The following is an 18492-nucleotide window of genomic DNA, read 5'->3' as shown; positions in this document are numbered from 1 at the left end:
AATTCCTTTTCCCCTCCAACCCTCATCATTCTCCTGAGCATTTTGAGTCTTGTGCACCATCTGGTTTTCAGGATGGTTTCCAGCTGGGTTTACTTGGGCACAGAACAGCTGAGTGTTTGCCCCAGGGTGACACAGCTGAGCAGTGCCTGAGAGGAACTCCAGCCCTGTGTCCTTTGGAACTAATTCCCAACTCTTTACAACAACTGCCAGACCATGCAGCTCCCTCCAGGTATGCACAGGGAGCTGTGTCTCACCAGGGTGTAATTAAAACCTGGGAAAAGTGGCTGAAATTCCGAGCTGTGGTAGGAGCTGAGTGAGCCAAGCCTGACTGAAGGCTGGCACTGAGCAGCTACAGCAATACTGGGAATTACTGAGGATGTTTGTAAATGCCTTTTTTCTGCCTTGTTCCTGACAGTTGCATTTCTCACACATCCCCAGTGGCTCCCCATGGAAATCCAGTGTGACCTGGGAGATGGGAAAATCAGCCTCTATTTTTGGGGTTTGCTGGGACTTGCTGCTGCTTTTGGCCAGATGTCTCAGCTGGAGTCACTGTGTGCATGGGTGAGAGGAAGGGCATGGACACGTGTCTGTCCCTCCCCTGAGCACCCAGGGGAAAGGATCAGCACTGAGGAATAAAGGAATAAAGGCCCAAAGCGCAGCAGGGAGGGCTGAACTGTCAACGGCTGAATTCACACCTTGCTTCTGCATCCCTTAAAGGCTCAGCTGGTTGGATCCCACATTTACACTGAAGCAGAGGATCAGAACAGGAAATTCAGATCCTGATTCCGGGGACCAGCTCAGACAGAAATGTTTGTGTCCAGGGCACCTGGCTACTCCCAGGATTTGGGTCAGGTGTACAAACGGAGAGGAAAGAATAACTTCCTGAAACATCAAAAGAAACTTGGGCTGTACCAGAAATCTCATTGTTTTCCAGGGGCAAACTGGAGGGCTGCCAGCTGATTGTTCCTGCTGGATTGCCCTCTGCCCCCTGGCAAGTGGCAGAGTCTGAGCCAAACTCCCACTGCCTCGCGCAGAGCTGTTTGCAGGACCAGCACAGACCCTGAAGCAGCAGAACACAACCTGCATATCCCGAGTTGTTGGTGCGTTCTCAGAGCCCTTCCCAGCTGTGCCTGTGTCCTCTGGGGCCAGCACAGCAAAACCATGTCATTAAAGCTACAAAGGATCTGCACTTTCACTCAAAAAGCCTCAAAAACAGGGACAATGGGGCTAGAGAAGGTGATCCAATCCATCACTAGTAGAGACAATGCAAGACTCTTCCTCTGGTAGTTTTCCCCCCAGTTCTCACTGGCTTTCCCCTCTTTGTCCCTCTCCATTCATGTCTTTGTTCTCATTTAACTTGGCCAGCAAAAACTCCTGCAATTCTTCTTCCTTTGGCTTAGAAACAGAATTTTTGCTGGTTAGTTTAAAATTTATTTCCCAATATTTGAACTCCAAACATGGTTTATAGAGAAAGAAGAGCGTCTACTTAGTCTTTTGACCTTATTTACCTAAAGCATCTTAAAGCACAGCTAAATTAAATCAGTCCAACTGTGTAGTCAGACAAACTCTTGAATTCCTGCCATTTCTTCCCAAGTGCTCTCAGTGACTCAGCCCAATATTTCCTTCCCCTGCTTTGTGCTTGATGTCGAGCTCATTAACGTTGTGTTGTCATTGCTCACTTAAACCTGTTCGGCTCTGAAGTTTTGCTGCTCTCCTCTGAAGTCCCTTTGGTTTAATCAAGCAGAATCTCCTCTCCAAGCAGCTGTGCAAGGGGTAGGTGAGCACAGAACAGCTCATTTTCTGCTCTGTCAGATTTTTGCCCATTATTGAAGGTTTTTGAATAAACAGGAGCCTGGAAAGCAATACAGCAAACCCACTTCTAATCTCCCTTCATCTCTCAGCCTCCTTTGGTGCGATAATTCCATCCATCAAGAAGTGGCCAAAGTTCATCCTAAATGAGAGTGTTTCAGTTATTCCTGCAGATGGAAAAACACCAAATATGAAGCAGAGAGCTGAGCTGATGGGCTCTGTAAACCCCGGGCTCCAATTCATTCAGGAGCTGTCACACCAATCTCCTCTCCCTCAGAAGATACATTTTTCACATTTTCCTCCTTATCCAAATGGGTTTCAAGGCTCAGCCTCTGGATCTCATCACACAGACACTTTCAGGCTCCTCAGGCAGGTCAAGGGGAAGCTGCACATTTTCCTTGGGCTGTTATTATGGATGATTGTGGAGACTGTTCCTAAGGACATTTTTCTTCTTTCTGGGCAGTAATGCAGAACACTTCCAATCAGTAACCATCATTTTGGAAAGACATTAGGGGGTTTTTTGCTGAATCTGGAGACACACTGTACCTTCTCTGCTGGTTAGAGAGCTCTCCAGATAAGCAGAGCTTGGGCTTTTTCTGGCCTTTGAACTCTCTCAGAGAGGGTTAAATGATGTCACTTTTGGCTGTGCTCCAGGTTTGCAGATGCTTGCAGGGCCACCACTCTCCACAGTGTTCTGCACTGTATTTCACTTCAAAGCTCAAAGTTTTCCTGTGCCATGAGGAAAAAGCAAAATTACTTTGGAATATCACACTGAACTGCAGCAGCCTCTTCTCTTGCCTCCCTGTTTTTGATGAAGATCATGGGTTTACATCTGTTAGGGACTAGAACTCACACTCAAAGCAAAGGTGTTTGACCATTTTTCCAGAGGAGCTGTGGCTGCCCCATCCCTGGAAGTGTCCAAGGCCAGGCTGGATGGGACTCGGAGAAACCTGGGCTGGTGGGAGGTGTCCCTGCCCATGGCAGGGCCTGGAATGAGATGAGTTTTAAGGTCCCTTCCAACCCAAACCACTCTGTGTTTGTGTGATTTTGAATGAGCAAGACTCTTTATTTCATTTTCATTTCATTATTTCCCCAGCAGATCAAGGTCCAACGCTGTGCACCTCAGCAAAGAGCAGTGGGGCAGAGGGGATGGAATAGGTAGGAAAGCTTTAAATTTGTGTGGTTTTGGGGTTTGCTAGGACAGACTAACCCTCCCTGAAGCCCTGGGATGGGTAATAGGCTGGTGGCAGTGCTGAGTACAGAGCAAGTGGCAGCTGTGCCTCAGCAGTCTGTGCTCCAGTCCCCCCATGTGGGAATGCTGGGGGAGCTCAACATTTGTGAGACCCTCCCAGATGCACAAAAAAGGGAAACCATGGGCCCTCTGAGGCTGAGCCAAAACGGTGTTTCTGGGAACTCCATGTCTGGAGCTGCTCTGTTGAGGTGGAAACCAGACTGAGACCCTGCAGAGCCACTCCTGTTCCCACCTGCACCTCTCAGGGCAGTGGTGACACCCACGCCTTGGTCACCTCTCTGGTGACACCCCTGCCTTGGTCACGTCCCTGGTGACACCCATGCCTTGGTCATGTCCCTGGTGACACCCATGCCTTGGTCACCTCTCTGGTGACATCCCATGCCTGGTCACCTCCCTGATGACACCCCACACCTTGGTCACCTCCCTGATGACACCCTATGCCTGGTCACCTCCCTGCACTGGTGGTTCCACCATGGCAAAGTCCCTTCTGCTCCTCAAGGACCACAGTGGCACTGCTGCTGGCAGTGCAGACACTGGGGCAGCTCCAGCAGGGAGTGGAGGGGTTGAGGTGCCACTCCCGTCCACCCTTCAGCTGCCAAGACCACCTAAGAAGTCCAGAGTGCAAGAGCCAGCACCAAATACCACATGTATCTGACCAGGGTTCATCAGTCACTGCTGGAGAGCAGGAACTGGCTCTCAGGAGAGCCACAATCTGCCAAAAGAGCAGCTTTTAAACCCCAGAATACATATTTGTGTCAGGGCTGTGAAATGATGCATTTTATAAGTAAGTGCTATTCTGCTGGTGTTATTTATTAGGCAGCTTTAAAGAAAGCAAGAGGCTTTGTTTCTAAATCCTGAGAGCTCATCATTGAGAGTCCTCATTTTATCTATTTTTGTAGTTTTAATTTTAGCCATTTGCACTCATGAACCTCAAACTGGGGAATGAAGTGAAGCACATGGTTCATGTCTTTTTTGGCAATGCACATCTTCTCCACACTGCAAATATGTCCCAGCCCTTGAGGAACCAGGAGTTGTGAGTGGGGCTGGGAGAAAATATTCAGTTTGCAAAGCCCAGACAGGCCTGACCCCTCATGCTGTGGCTGCTGGGGAGAGCCACTGGTGAGACAAGAACACACATCCAAACCCCACCAGTGCTCACCACCCTGAGACAGGAACACACATCCAAACCCCACCAGTGCTCACCACCCTGAGACAAGAACACACATCCAAACCCCACCAGTGCTCACCACCCTGAGACAAGAACACACATCCAAACCCCACCAGTGCTCACCACCCTGAGACAAGAACACACATCCAAACCCCACCAGTGCTCACCACCCTGAGACAAGAACACACATCCAAACCCCACCAGTGCTCACCACCCTGGGACAAGAACACACATCCAAACCCCACCAGTGCTCACCACCCATTCACACATGGCCTGGAAGGTGTTTTGGAACCAAGGCATCACAGGATGGGGGGAGGAGGCTGTCCAAGGGTTAAATGTTTCCTGCCTTTAAATCAGGGATCACGTAATGTGGAATGAATGTTTCAGCTTCAACTGTTTCCTCACTCTGACAGTTTCATGGTGTGAGGTCAAAGTGTGGGAGAGATGTGGAGAGTAGAGGGGAGCAGGGAGTGGGGAGCTGGGGAAGTCAGAGGAGCACAGGGACACCAGGGACAGGGACAGAGACAGGGACACCAGGGACAGGGACAGGGACAGGGACAGGGACAGGGACAGGGACAGGGTGGTTCCTCAGGAGCCCAGCTGGGATGGCCCTGGTGGAGCCAGAGGAGCACAGGGACACCCAGGGCCAGGTGGTTCCTCAGGCAGCCCAGCTGGGCTGGTGTGGTGGAGCCAAAGGAGCACAGGGACACCAGGGACAGGGACAGGGACAGGGACAGGGACAGGGACAGGGACAGGGACAGGGACAAGGACAGGGACAGGGACAGGGTGGTTCCTCAGGCAGCCCAGCTGGGATGGCCCTGGTGGAGCCAGAGGAGCACAGGGACACCAGGGACAGGGACAGGGACAGAGTGGTTCCTCAGGCAGCCCAGCTAGGATGGCCCTGGTGGAGCCAGAGGAGCACAGGGACAGGGACAGGTGGTTTCTCAGGCAGCCCAGCTGGGATGAGCATGGTGGAGCTGTGGGCACAGGGCTATCTATGACTTTAAGGACTTCCTGCCTCTCTTCCCAGTGTTCCTGCTCTGCCCTGGGCACAGTTCCCACGCCACAGTGCAACGTGGGCCTTGAGTTTCTCACAGTGCTCCTGCCCAGACACCAAGTGCAGCCTCAGTCCTTCCTGCGCCCTGCAAGTTCAGGAGGGGGGACTCCTTTGGGGGTACTCACTATATTTGGGTTTCCTTCTGAGCAAGGGCACCATGTCCCCCTTTGGGGCTGATGGGGTGTGGCAGGCACAGGGCACTGCACAAACCCTACAGTTTGTGCCCAACAAACCCCTCCCAAGGAGCAAAGATAAGGACAGCCCTTCCCCAAAGGATGGAGGAGCACAGAGAGATTTGGGAGCTCAGCCTACTGCTGAGAATAGTAAATTCTGCATCTTCCCACCAAATGATAACAAATGTCTGAAGGGAATCAGCTGACAAATCCTCTTGCTCAACACTACTTGTCCCTAAGCTGCATGAAAAAAACAAACTCCTTTCATGGCAGGAAATCCTCAGGCCAGTTTGTCACCAGGATTCAGAGAGATTTAGCAAACAGAGCTGCTAACAGTGGATTTGGGGTGGTGAATGATACAGCCAGGAAAGCTGGGCAGGGAGCATTTCTGGGGGCTGAGAGGTACAAATCCTATTTTTAAGGCAAACGTGGGTTCTAAAGCTCTCAGGATAAAGCTGCAGCTCCTCAAGGAGGGCTCTAGAAATCTTTTTAGGAGTTCTACATTTCTTGTGATTTAGGAAAAGCTCAAACTCCTGCCCACAGCTCCAAATGTTTTATTTCCAAAATGAGCCACACGAACATTCCCTGGGCCAGACCTACCAGTGTTCAGCCTTTGAACAGAACTTAAAGATCCTAATTTAAATCTCTTGTTACTGCTACTCTGTGTACTTTGGAACCTCCTTTGTGGGACACCCCCAGTTCCTCCAGCCTCATATCTCCTCATTCCCTGTCTCTCAGGTGTGTTCTCCTGCCAGTCCAAGCAAAGCAACCCAAGGGCCCGGGAGCTCTGCAGGTGCTGCTCAGGTTGTCCCAGCCCTGTGCTTCAATCCCAGCAGAATGAAAATGATATTCCTTCCTTTGGGAAGTGTTTGCAGGTCTATTGATGGAGCTCCCACGTGCAGGTCAGGTGTTACACTGCTTCAGTATTCCATGTCTGCTCCCTTGTGTGGGGAAGAGCTGAGGGTTTGTTATTAATGGAGCTGGAAGTAGGGATTAAACTTTGCTCTCTAATTACAAACAAAAGATACAAGAGCTCTGCAGCTTCTGGGTAAACCTAAGAATGAGGAACTCTTTCTAAGGAAAGTGAATCCCAGAAGGAGAAACTCAGATGGATGTCTCCCAGGGAGCTGAATTAAAGCAAGGTCGGGCTTGGCAGCCTCTTCACCTTGTGAATGTTCTCCAGGGGACAGCTGTGGGACAAACTGCTTTGACACAGTGCTTCCTGTTGCAAATGCTCTGTGCAGGCTGGGATTTTGTATTTTATTTGTGCCTAAGCCTCATGTTCAAGTGGTGTGAATTGCTGTAGCCCCCGAGGGTCTCGTGGCTCAAAAGAAATGCAGCTGCTGGTTCTTATTCACCGAGGATTTAACCCAACCTGGAAATCTCCCCCAGCAAGAGCCATTTCTGGGGCTGGGAAGGCACTTTCAGACGTGCAAACAAAGCAGGGCACCCAAAGGCTGGGATGTATCTGTAGTGGCAGAGCCAGCCCTGCAGAGAAGCGTTGGAGCCTACTGGGCATCTCCGTGAAGTCACACGGGAAAAGTTTGGAGCTGTGTAACCCAAAGCTCTGCATGTTTCATGGCCCTCTGATTTGCTGTAAACTCCTCATGCACACTTTGCATCCACTTTCCAGGAGTAGCCCAGTAAGATTCACCCTGGCACAGGAATTCCTGGTCACTGGGGTTGATGTCTTTAGGATATCAAGTAGCCTGTGATGGATGTGGGAGTGCTGAGCCATCTGTGGGCCCCTGGACTGCCACAAAACAACTGTGCTATCACAGCAACAACCCCAGCATTTCCAGAAGCACCAGTACCTTCCATGTGGTACAGAAGGCCGTGAGCTCCCACTGGCCATGCTGGTACATCCAGACCCAGAGCTGAAGCAGCAGGAAGTGGATTCCAGCTGAAACCCCAATTTAAGTGCAGAGCAGAGCACTGTGCTAACACAGCCCTGCTGCCTCCAGGCTTGGGGCTGCTGTGGTTGGCACTCCCTGAGGACTGGCTGCCCCGCACTCTGTGCTGTGAGCTGGACATGCCCTTGGAGTTACAGAGCTGGGAAATGCTCTGGAAATGCTCACACCCTCACCCAGTGCAGGGAGAGGGGCATGGGGGGTTTAATAAGTGGCCATAATTAACAAAGCACAACCCATATAATCACACAGCACTGCTCAACATGAGTGGAAAAATACACAGCAAGAGAATCACCTTCTCACCACTTTTGAATGGCACAATAGGATAAATAACCTCCCCACATGAATTCAGGGAGCAAAACAAAGCCTTAATTCCCCAGCATGTCCCTCCCTCAGAGCTCAGGCAGTGCTGGATGGGTGCTCTGTGGCATGGCTGTGCTGTGAGGTTGGAGAGGTGACAGCACAGTGTCCCCTGAACATCTCAGCCCTGCAGAGCATCTCCTTTATCCCAGCCCCAGTGGTGGCAGGAGCCTGGGCAGTGCCCGCCCACAAACACAGGTCTGAGGAAGAGCTATCACATAAAAACAAACAGGACTCCCTCTGCTGTTATTTACCTGGGCATAAACACAACGAGAAAGGGACTGATGAAACCAGCCATGAAAAATTAGGTTATATTATTTAAATTCAGGTTTATGGTTATGCTCCCTCTTTGGTGTGTTTCCCTCCCTGTGCTTTACTGTTGTTTCTGATGCTGTGGCAGCTACATAAATATCCAGATCTTTGAGGGCTCTTCTGGCTATTCATGCCCAATTTACCTTCCAGTGTTGCAGCAAGTCCAGATGCCCCACCAATAAAGATATCATCACTACCTGTAAAGAAAAGAGCAGGAAATAAAATGAACTATAAGGAGCCACTTGGCCTTGTACATTATGTGAGTTTTATGAAGTCTAAAAATTTTAAAGACATAAATTTAATACCATCATATTTCAAGCATTTAGAGAGCAAAAGAAAGAGCCTTGTCAGTGTAAACCTGTTTTTCTATAACCAGTACTTGTGTATGCATGAGATTTTTCATTTGATTTCAGTGGACCAGCTTGTTGGATAAATTTTTGCCTTGAAATTCTATGCTCTTTTAAGGAAGACGCTTTAACCTCAGTTCTAAGAAGGAGAAAAAAGAAGCTGAAACACTGTCTGGTGCTGCAGCTGTGCTTCTCAGGTAGGTGCTTTACAAGGCCAGGAGAAAAAACCTGCAATTGTCTTTTCTGGGCTTCTCACTGAAAATGCTGGGCAGGGGCATGGCATTCCCTTTATGGCTGGTCACTCTGCAGCCCACAGACCTGGGCACTGGCACTCTGGGCTTGGTCAGATGTTAAAGAAAGGATAATAGCAAGTTAGTGTTGCATTCTACTAAGCCAGTTAATATATTATACAGTAAATTATTATCCTTGGTTCTTCACTTGTGCCTCATGTCTGACATCCTCTCTACATAGTCCATGGAGGCAGTTCTGTGTCACACTCAGTGTTGTGTGTACCCCTTGTGAGTGCCAGAGGGGCTGCAGGAGGGGCACCCTTCATGCCAGAGGAGCTGCAGGAGGGGCACCCTTCATGCCAGAGGGGCTGCAGGAGGGGCACCCTTCGTGCCAGAGGGGCTGCAGGAGGGGCACCCTTCATGCCAGAGGAGCTGCAGGAGGGGCACCCTTTGTGCCAGAGGAGCTGCAGGAAGGGCACCCTTCGTGCCAGAGGGGCTGCAGGAGGGGTATCCTTTGTGCCAGAGGAACTGCAGGAGGGGCACCCTTCGTGCCAGAGGGGCTGCAGGAGGGGTATCCTTTGTGCCAGAGGAACTGCAGGAGGGGCACCCTTTGTGCCAGAGGAGCTGCAGGAAGGGCACCCTTCGTGCCAGAGGAGCTGCAGGAGGGGCACCCTTTGTGCCAGAGGGGCTGCAGGAGGGGCACCCTTTGTGCCAGCAGGGCCAGCACTTCCCACCCCTAAGATCCCAAACCATGTGCTTTAGCTGCCCCCCTTGGGCACCCCAGCAACCATCAGGGATTTAATGAGAGAGGATGGCACTTCAGCAGATGTCCATGGGCATGGAACTGCTCTGGGCTGTGTGGGCACCAGTGGCAGAATATCAGGTGGGACATCAGTAGGTAAACCACAGGAAACAAGACTTGGTGTAAGAATTTTGCTGTAGATAGAAAACTATTTAAAAATAATGATAACAGAAAGGACCAAGAAGGATTGGACTCATGAGGTCCAATTACTTGAATTTCTGAAGACTCAGACTGGCAACCAGTCTTGTAAAATATTGCCATGAACGGTCAGAGCATGGAGTAGAACTTGCTAATGTTGTAAAGCTGAGAGGCACCATCAGCATCCAGGAGGATCAGAGTGGCCTCCAGGAAGAATGGCATTCCTCTGGGGAATTGGATCATGGTAATGGGATGCAAGAACAAACACCTTGGGACTGAGAACAAGATCTCCTCTCATCAGTCAGAAGAGAAAGGCCAAGGTGTGTTCCAGCAGCAGGGATGGATCCCAGTGTGCTGCAGCCATGGAACAGGGAGTGTGATCTGAACAGTCACAGCAAAGCCACTTCCACTGCTGCCTGAGCCCTTCCCTGAGTCCTCCACAGGCCTGGCCACCCACACCCCATGTGGGACAAGGGTGGCAGAGCAGTGACTGAGGGCAGGACACCTGTCCTGTCAGAGGGGGCTGGAGCTGTGAGTGTGTGTCTGTACCTCTGACCTCCAGCCATTATGGAGGAGAACAAAAAGATGGGTTTCTGACCACATGGCACAGCAGCTGCACATGGAAATATCAGCTCAGGTGGGGCTGATGTTTGGGAGTGGGCTGGCAAACACAGCTCCTGTGCCCCCACTGCAGCCTCCAGTTCTTGTTCTTGCCCCACAAGCTGCTTGTTCTTCTCTGCTGTGCTCATACAAACCTGGGAATGGAGTCAGAAAACTGATCCACCCAAAGAACAAGGCACCAAAAACAAAAAGGTGATTTTTCTAGATCAGGTCTCTAGACAGTCAATAATGTCTTGGACATCATTGAAATCTGATATTTGCTTGGGAATGTTGGTGGAGTCGTGTTCCCATTGCAGAGCCAGGCCTTCCAAAGGTGCCCCCTTTGGGGTGTGCCCAGCACAAACGCAGCTGCTCACTACACACTCACTGGGTGCTGAAGGAAAATCTGTGAGCTAAGGAACAACCCGAGCAGGACTTGCTGAAGGAAGTGGCCATGAACTCCCAGTAGTGTGGGAATTAGAGGTGGGTTTCTCTCCATGGGAGCAGTTCCAAGGAGCATGGCCATGGCTGTGGCGTGTCCCAGAGCTGGGCCCAGTGTCCACAACCCTGCAATGACACCTACTGGTAACCAGAGGTGTTCCTGCTCACGGGCTGAGCCTGTTCCCTTCCAACCGTCAGAGATGGATTGTGTATCCCGGCTTTCCCACAGCAAGGCTCCCCACAGTGCTTTGGGACATCCTGGGGCAGGAACCTGGGCTCTGTTTAGCCACATTTTCAAACCACCCATTTACCATTTCTGTCTTCTGATCTGAGCTGAATCACCCGTGTTGGAGCAGATCAGTGTGTGCCCGATGTGTGTGGGCACTGGAGCTCAGACTCCTCTTGGTCAGCTCAGTGAGGGGTGGGTGGTCTGGACCTTCCATGGGCCATTCTGTACTCCCACATTAAGGGCTCTGTTACCACAGGTTCACAGAATGTGCTGAGTTGGAAGGAACCCACCAGGACCACTGAGTCCAACCCTCAGCCCTGCATAGGACTATCCCCAAGAGTCACACCCTGTGCCCCAGAGCATCATCCAAACACTCCTGGAGCTCTGACAGCCTTGGGGCTGTGCCCACTGCCTTGGGGAACCTGGTCAGTGCCCACCACCCTCTGGGGGAAGGACCTTGTCCTGAGATCCAACCTGACCCTGCCCTGGCACAGCTCCAGCCCTTCCCTGGATGCTGTCCCTGCCCTGGCACAGCTCCAGCCATTCCCTGGGTGCTGTCCCTGCCCTGACACAGCTCCAGCCATTCCCTGGGTGCTGTCCTTGCCCTGACACAGCTCCAGCCATTCCCGGGGTGCTGTGTCTGCCCTGACACAGCTCCAGCCATTCCCTGGGTGCTGTCCCTGCCCTGACACAGCTCCAGCCATTCCCTGGGTGCTGTCCCTGCCCTGGCACAGCTCCAACCATTCCCTGGGTGCTGTCCCTGGTCCCCACAGAGCAGAGATCAGTGCCTGCCCCTCCTCTGCCCCTCCCAAGGAAGTTGTACCTGCACTGAGGTCTCCCCTCAGCCTCCTCTTCTCCAACTGAACAGGGCAGGAGTTATCCTCAACTGCAGTCCTTGGCACACCTAATTACCTGCTCTCTGAAGGCCTGGGAAGGTGACCCTCTTTATCAGCACTTGCCTGATAGAAGGTCATCCCTGACCACCCCTGGTCACCCCTGAACTGGGGGAGCAGCACTTCCAATAATGTAGTGTTGATGCAGAGAGCAAGGGGAGCCAGCAGGGTTTGATAAGAAAAGATCAGCTTGGTTTAGAACCCAGAACTGCAAAATTTCACAGTCAGGGATAACAGATTTCCCTCAGAAAAACACTGTTTCCTCACTTTAGAATAAAGACTTGGAGGACATCTCTGGAGCACTGGTGGCACACTGAGCACTCACCAGGCAGAGAGGTGACCAGACTGTGAGAATCTCAATGCTCAGCTGGGGGTAGTGCTGGGCTTTCTCCTTTTGAAGATAAAATATGGAAAGGAAGGGAGGAGTGGGGAGGGAGAAGCTTCATCTCCTTGGAAAGCTGGCTGGGTTTTAACATGTATCCTGTCAGTCTGCTGGAACACTGCCAGGATGATCAACACTTGGACAGGGTGCCATAAATTACAGGGAAAATCCAGCACAGTAATTAGCCCAGGAATGCCACGTGAGACTTTCTTACCAAAACCCTTGGATTTGTCCCAAATTTTGAACCGTCTCCTTTGTCTTTTCCTAACACATTTCTGGGTGACACTACAGCCATGCCTAAGTGATGGAAGTCCCTGAGTTATCCCTAAGACTGGAAGACTTGGTTGAAATCATTCATTTGCATTAAAGAAAATCCCCAGCGAGAATGTTCTGTTCTTGTTAACAGGTAAAGGGTTGGACAGAGGGATTATCTGCTGGCACAGCCCACAGTAATGTCAGGAACTCGGGATATCTGCAGAGCACACAGAAATCTATCTGAGGGCTAATTTTCCAACTTCTCTCTACAGCTGGGAGAAATAAGTACTTGAAGGGCACACTTTGTCTTATCCTGGACATCTGGAAATATCTCTGCCAGGGTGAGATGAATTGTGCCTCAGAGAAGAACCTGTTTTTCCCTAATATGGAGACACTATATAGATCAACTCTATACAATAGATATAAAAACTTTGTCTAAAAGATCCTAAAAGGAGAGCCTGGACCACTCTCTGGTGTGGTAAATGCCTGACAAATATCCTGTGTGGACACATTGACTCTCCCCTCATGTTACAAGAGATTTTCTTGCATCAGCCTGAACTTCCACTGTGAAGGCATAATGAGAGGCCTTGTTAGTTCCTTTGATGAAGAGATTAGAAGATTTTAATTAAATTTTCAGCTGAAATAGGTTTGATATGATCAGATTAGCCCACATATTTTAAGGCTTACCTTTACCTCTTTGATTTACACACGTGGGACAAATAACACCATAAGAAGGGATGGTCCAAGACTGGGCACCCAAACTCCAGTGGCTCTTACACAAAACCCCTCAGCCAAGGCTGGGCCAATGAACTGTCACAGGGGCAGTGCCAGTGCCTGGGGAGGGGTACAATGCATCATATAGTGGGGGGGTTCCATCAAATCACCCCATGGTTCAGGGTGTCTGTTTGAGACACCAGGAGCAAAATCAGCTGGAGGTGTAACTTCCCAGAGCAGCTCCCAGGAGTTCCCCCTTCCCTGATCCCAGTGCTCCTGGGAGCTGTGCAGCTGCAGGCACTGAGTGAGGGGCAACTCCCACCAGCACAGAAAGCCAGCACGAGCTGCAGAGCAACAACTGGGAGCTTAACTGGGGCAGAAGTAGCATTTTGCTCATCCCAAACTTTCTGTGCTGGAATAACACATAGAACACACTCTTTTTATGTGCCTCCAGGAAGCAATTCAGCTTCCAAAGGGACTAGTTTGTCCATGGCTATAACACACAGAGCTAATACAGTATTTACTTAATCTGGCAAATATTGAAACTGTCCTTAAATTAGAGCTAAATACAGTCTGTTCTTGGGATTCATTTATTTATACTACTCAGTGTCCCCACTGATAGAATCAAGTGAAAACTCTGCCTGCAAATATGTTTCCCCTCCTGCATTTGGAGCTCATGGCATTCCACAACACTTGGAGGCCAAAGTCTGCGACTCAAGAGAGCCAGTTCTTTGGCAGAAGTCACTTCTTGAGAGCATATTTTTGGCCCAGGATGACAAGGCTTGTGCAGCTCCCCACAGTTCCCTATCACTGAAATACCACAGGCTATTATGGAATGAAAAGGAGTCATGAGGCTAAGCCAATGTCCTTTGGATCACTGAAAATCCAGGAAGCTGATCCAATTTGAGAGTCTGCCCTAAGAAAATATGGATTTCCTTTTCCCCCAAATCACATTCTCATTAGCAGTTCTCTGGCCAGATGTTTCTCTTTGGATCAGTTCCTGAAGCACCCAAGTAGAGGGATGCCCAGTTGCCATCCCTGTGCATGTCTGGGATAACCATGGGGTGGGAATCTCACAAATTTACACTCAGTGCATCATTCTCACACACACAGAGGCTGCAGGGAAAGTGAGTGTGTTTCTGGTTGCACAATTCCCTGCAATGTGGCAGACACCTCCAAAGGAACTCTGTGGAAGGTCTGATTAGAGGGAGCAGAGCACTGGGGACTGATCAGGAGAGCCCAGCACTGCCTGGCCAAAGCCAGGAATTCCCATAGTGCAGCACATGCCTCCAACACTTTCCAGGTATTTTTTCCCCCTCAGGCCCCAAACCTGAGCGTTATCCTTGTGCTGCTCTGAGACAGAGGGGTGGTGGCCCTGGGTGCTGTCAGATCCAAGGATATCCTGGGCTTCCTCGGGGGGCAAGACTTGACTAAAAAACTAAAAGCAAAAGTCCCTTGTCCTCCACTTTTCTAATTATTTCGACCTCTATAAGGAAAGCTGAAACACATGAAAATTTCCCAATAGAGCCTTGTGGCACTTTACAGCCCTTTGGAGGTGGAAGTAGCTACAGAAATTTTCATAAAACAGAACCAAAGCTGCTGGATGACAGCATGAAATTAATCTGTTTTCATTTGCTACTTCAGGTTTTATTAATAAAGCAGAAATAAAATCAGGGGAACAGAGCAGAACCAAACACTTCACACCAAGGAGATTTGGGATGTTTTCTCTAAAATCTTGTTATTTTCTAGCATTCAATAGAAACCAAATGTCTCCATCAGGATTAGGCCACAAGCCACCCACAAAAAAGCAAGCATTGCCAAATATAAACTGGCCTGGTTCTTTTTTTTCTGTCAGCAAAGAAAACACCATCAGCTTGTTTACACGGAGGAGTAACCAGCTTGCAATTAAGGAAGGCAAAAATTCCACACCGATTTGCATTATTTGCCATGCAAATGGAGCATTTATGGAGGCAGCAGAAAGGGAGGAATGGGCAGTTCTCTCCCAGGAACAACTCACCAGGTTAATTGCACTGTTTGCTGATCTCTGAACAGCAACCACAATAAAAGAGCATGAAGGGCCACCCATTCCCACTTGACTCTGGGAAGCTATTAGCATAAATTAGGAACTGTTAGTCACTGCCTTCTGTGGGTGCAGGACACTGGGGCAATCGGCATCACTTTCAGGAGAGTTTTTCCAAACCCATAAACTAATTTATTAAAAAGAAACTCCTTCCCCAACACAGAACTACACGTACTTGACCCTGATGCCACCCCTGGGCAAGGCACAGGGACTTACTCTCTTTTTTTTAAGCTGGTGCCTGCTGAAGGATTGTCTTGATCCTGTCCCAGAGCACCTGGAGCACAGTGGAGGTGTTCCTGTAACAGAGAATGGTGGTTACAATTCCAGGAAAGTACCATAAATGTAGGGAAAACCCATCTGTCCCCAACACAACTGGAACTCCAGCAGAGGGAACGTGGGAAACGGCAGCTCAGGATCAGGGGGTCTCTGCTCTTGAACTTTTCCAAAGATGAGGTTTAAGCTGCAGACTGAGACCTAAGGACAGTTTTACATTTAGCTCAAGTGGTGGCTTAGAAGGGTTTCAGTTATTCCCAGCCTTCTTGTCATAAAGCCTCAGCTCTGTGGGTATTTTTCTGTGCACTTGTACGTGGAATCAGGCCCAGTTTGAGATCTGACACACAGCAAAGCTTTGGGGATCAGCAAAGCAAGGGCCAACTGCTGTTGTTTGGAGAGATGCTTGTTCACCACATCAAAAATCCAACATGAAGTCAATCAACGTGGTGTAAAGAACACTTGGGTTTCAAAAGATGCATCACTTTTCTCTCTGTTGTTTCCAGAGGGTAGGCAGAATTCTTGCAGTTGTGCTTTACAACAACCTTCACATATTTAGTCAGAAATCTCTGCTTCTGGAATCTTTCTGTGTTGTCATGGAAATTATCACCGTGTCCCTAAGACCAGGATAAGAATTTTATGACAAATTACAGGAGATAGAAAAGGAGAATATTTTGGCATAAGACAAAAAAAAATCACACATTTTTGCACTCTTAAAAGGCATCCAATTAAAGATTAGTCTCTAATCTCTGCCCATTCTTTATAACTAGTCAAGTACAAAATCCAACAATGTGGAGGAGATTTTTTTTGCAGGATTCAATATACTCTATATCATCCAGGAAAGGCTGGCCAGGACATCTCAGGCTGCTTCCAACCTCTCTTCCTAAGCACATCTCACAGCAAAATGCCAGAACAAACCATCCCAGAACACCTGATTCCAATTTCTGACCATTTCAATGTCTGACTCCTGTCTGTTAAAGACACCCTGGGCAATCACCAGGTCTCCAAACCTCTGTGAGGTTGTTCCTACATGACAATCATCTCAGTGGTGCCAAGAGAGATTTTTAACAATAGAGGAAACTCTTACTAAGTAAGGAAAGGGATGTGGAAAGTGATTTCTGCAGAGGAGAAGAGAAGCTTTCCTGTTGGTGTGCTCTGAGATTGCAGCAGTGTCCATCATCTGGCAGGAGAAGAGGAAAGACTCACAGGAGGCAGCTTTGCCTTCACCAGGCCTGGCAGAGCCAAAAGGCTGATCACAGTCAGATTAAAGCCCAGATACTGAACAATCCATCTCTTCCTAGAACTTCAGCCCTGTTGCCTTTCATGGTTACCCGAACTCACTGACCAGAACACTAAAAAAGTGCAAAATTCCTGTTGCTTTCCATCTAGAGAATAACTAACTGGCCTACAAACATAAGCAGCTGTTAAGAAGCTGCCTAGAAAACAAAAATACCTAAAATTATTCACACAAACAGAATTGATACTTCTTATATTTTTTAAAGTGGAAAAACAAATGGTGAAAATGAAGCTTGAAAAAATATCAAGAAATGGGGGGTTTGGTTGTTGGTTTTTTTTTTTATGCTCAAGAGACATTGTTGATTATTTTGGTTTTCAGACTATTTTTAAGATTAATTTTAATTTTTTGTGTGTGTGTTTGTACCAACACAGCAGTTCATGGAACCAAAGTGAAGGTGTTTCAATCAGCAGAGCACAACTTTGTGTCAGATGCAGGGAAGAGGCTCCCAGGGAAGTCCCCACCCCTGAGGGATGTAAAAGACATGCAGATGTGACACTTGAGGACATGGGTTAGTGGTGGCCTTGGCAGTGCTGGACTCAATGATCTTAAGGGTCTTTTCTAACCTAAATTATTCCATGAGTCTGAGCTGCTTTTAGTCCAGGTCTTGGAAAACCTATAAAAAGACTCAGTCAGATCCTGGATTTAAAAAAGCTCTTTGTAATGATTTGCAAATATTTTTATTGGGTTTTTTTTTTCTAATATTGATATTCAAAACTGTAACTTCAAGAATTTGGAGTTTCCAGATTTTACTTTTCTCTCCATTTTCTAATTGTCAAAAACACTTATGAAGGATTTTTCACACTAAAAGAGATTTGGCAAAGCGAGAGGGTCTTAAAATAAACCTCAACAAATTCCAGGTGCTTTGAATTAGGTTTCACTAATTAGCTCAGTTGGTTAAAACCTGGTTGAAAGAATGCCAAGGTCATGAGTTCAATCCCCTGGGGGGGCCATGGACTTAAAGTTGGACTCAATGATCCTTGTGGGTCCCTTCCAACTCAGAATAGTCTGTGATTCTAATGCAAATAATTTAATTTCTCCTTCCACCACGATTTACGTGCTCAAGGAGCAATTCCAAGCACTGGCCAGGAGAGAGCAGGCGCTGACAATGAGCTGAGGATGCAGCAAAAGCCACAGCAAGCTCCTGTTCAAGTGCTAAACCTGGGAAAAGCAACAGGATGCATTTTAAGACCATCATTTCCTCATGTGTGAGTATGATTAAAGGTCTCCAAAAGGCAACCATTCCAGCTGACAGTAAAGGAGACTCGGTCCTGAGGGGTGAAACCTTCTCCTTAAAATCCAAGCCAAATCCCTTATTTTCTTCCCATTGGACAGTAACTAATTTCAACCCAATTATTTATTGCAAAAGAACAAAGAAACTTCCATGTCTGCAAAGCACACAGAGAAGTGTTTCGCCACAGAACACCCAGCCCTGGTTCTGGTGCCAGGGCTGCTCTGTTGGGATGGGGTTGGCTTTGAAGGCTGGAATGGCTGGTTAAAGGCCTGCACAGAAGGACCAGGGAAAGGCAAACAAGCCTCGAAGGCACAACACACCGATAGAATCCTGCAGCCACTTCAAAAGAGCGCAGCTACGTTGGATAATCACTTTTCCTCCTTGAATTTGGAAACATGTAAACAGAGAGCAGCAGCCTTGAGCCTGGAGCAGGATGGGCAGGGGGAGGTGGGAGGGGCCGTGGCACAGCTGGGCTGGCTCTCGTCAGACGGAAAGGTCTCTGTGCTGCTGCCTCCTGCAGATCAAAGCAGAGATACAGCCCT

The sequence above is a fragment of the Pithys albifrons genome, chromosome 14 (genome assembly GCF_047495875.1).
Source record: "Pithys albifrons albifrons isolate INPA30051 chromosome 14, PitAlb_v1, whole genome shotgun sequence".
Taxonomy (NCBI): Eukaryota; Metazoa; Chordata; class Aves; order Passeriformes; family Thamnophilidae; genus Pithys; species Pithys albifrons.
The sequence above is the reverse complement of the archived record's forward strand: the minus strand, read 5'-3'. Positions refer to the sequence as shown.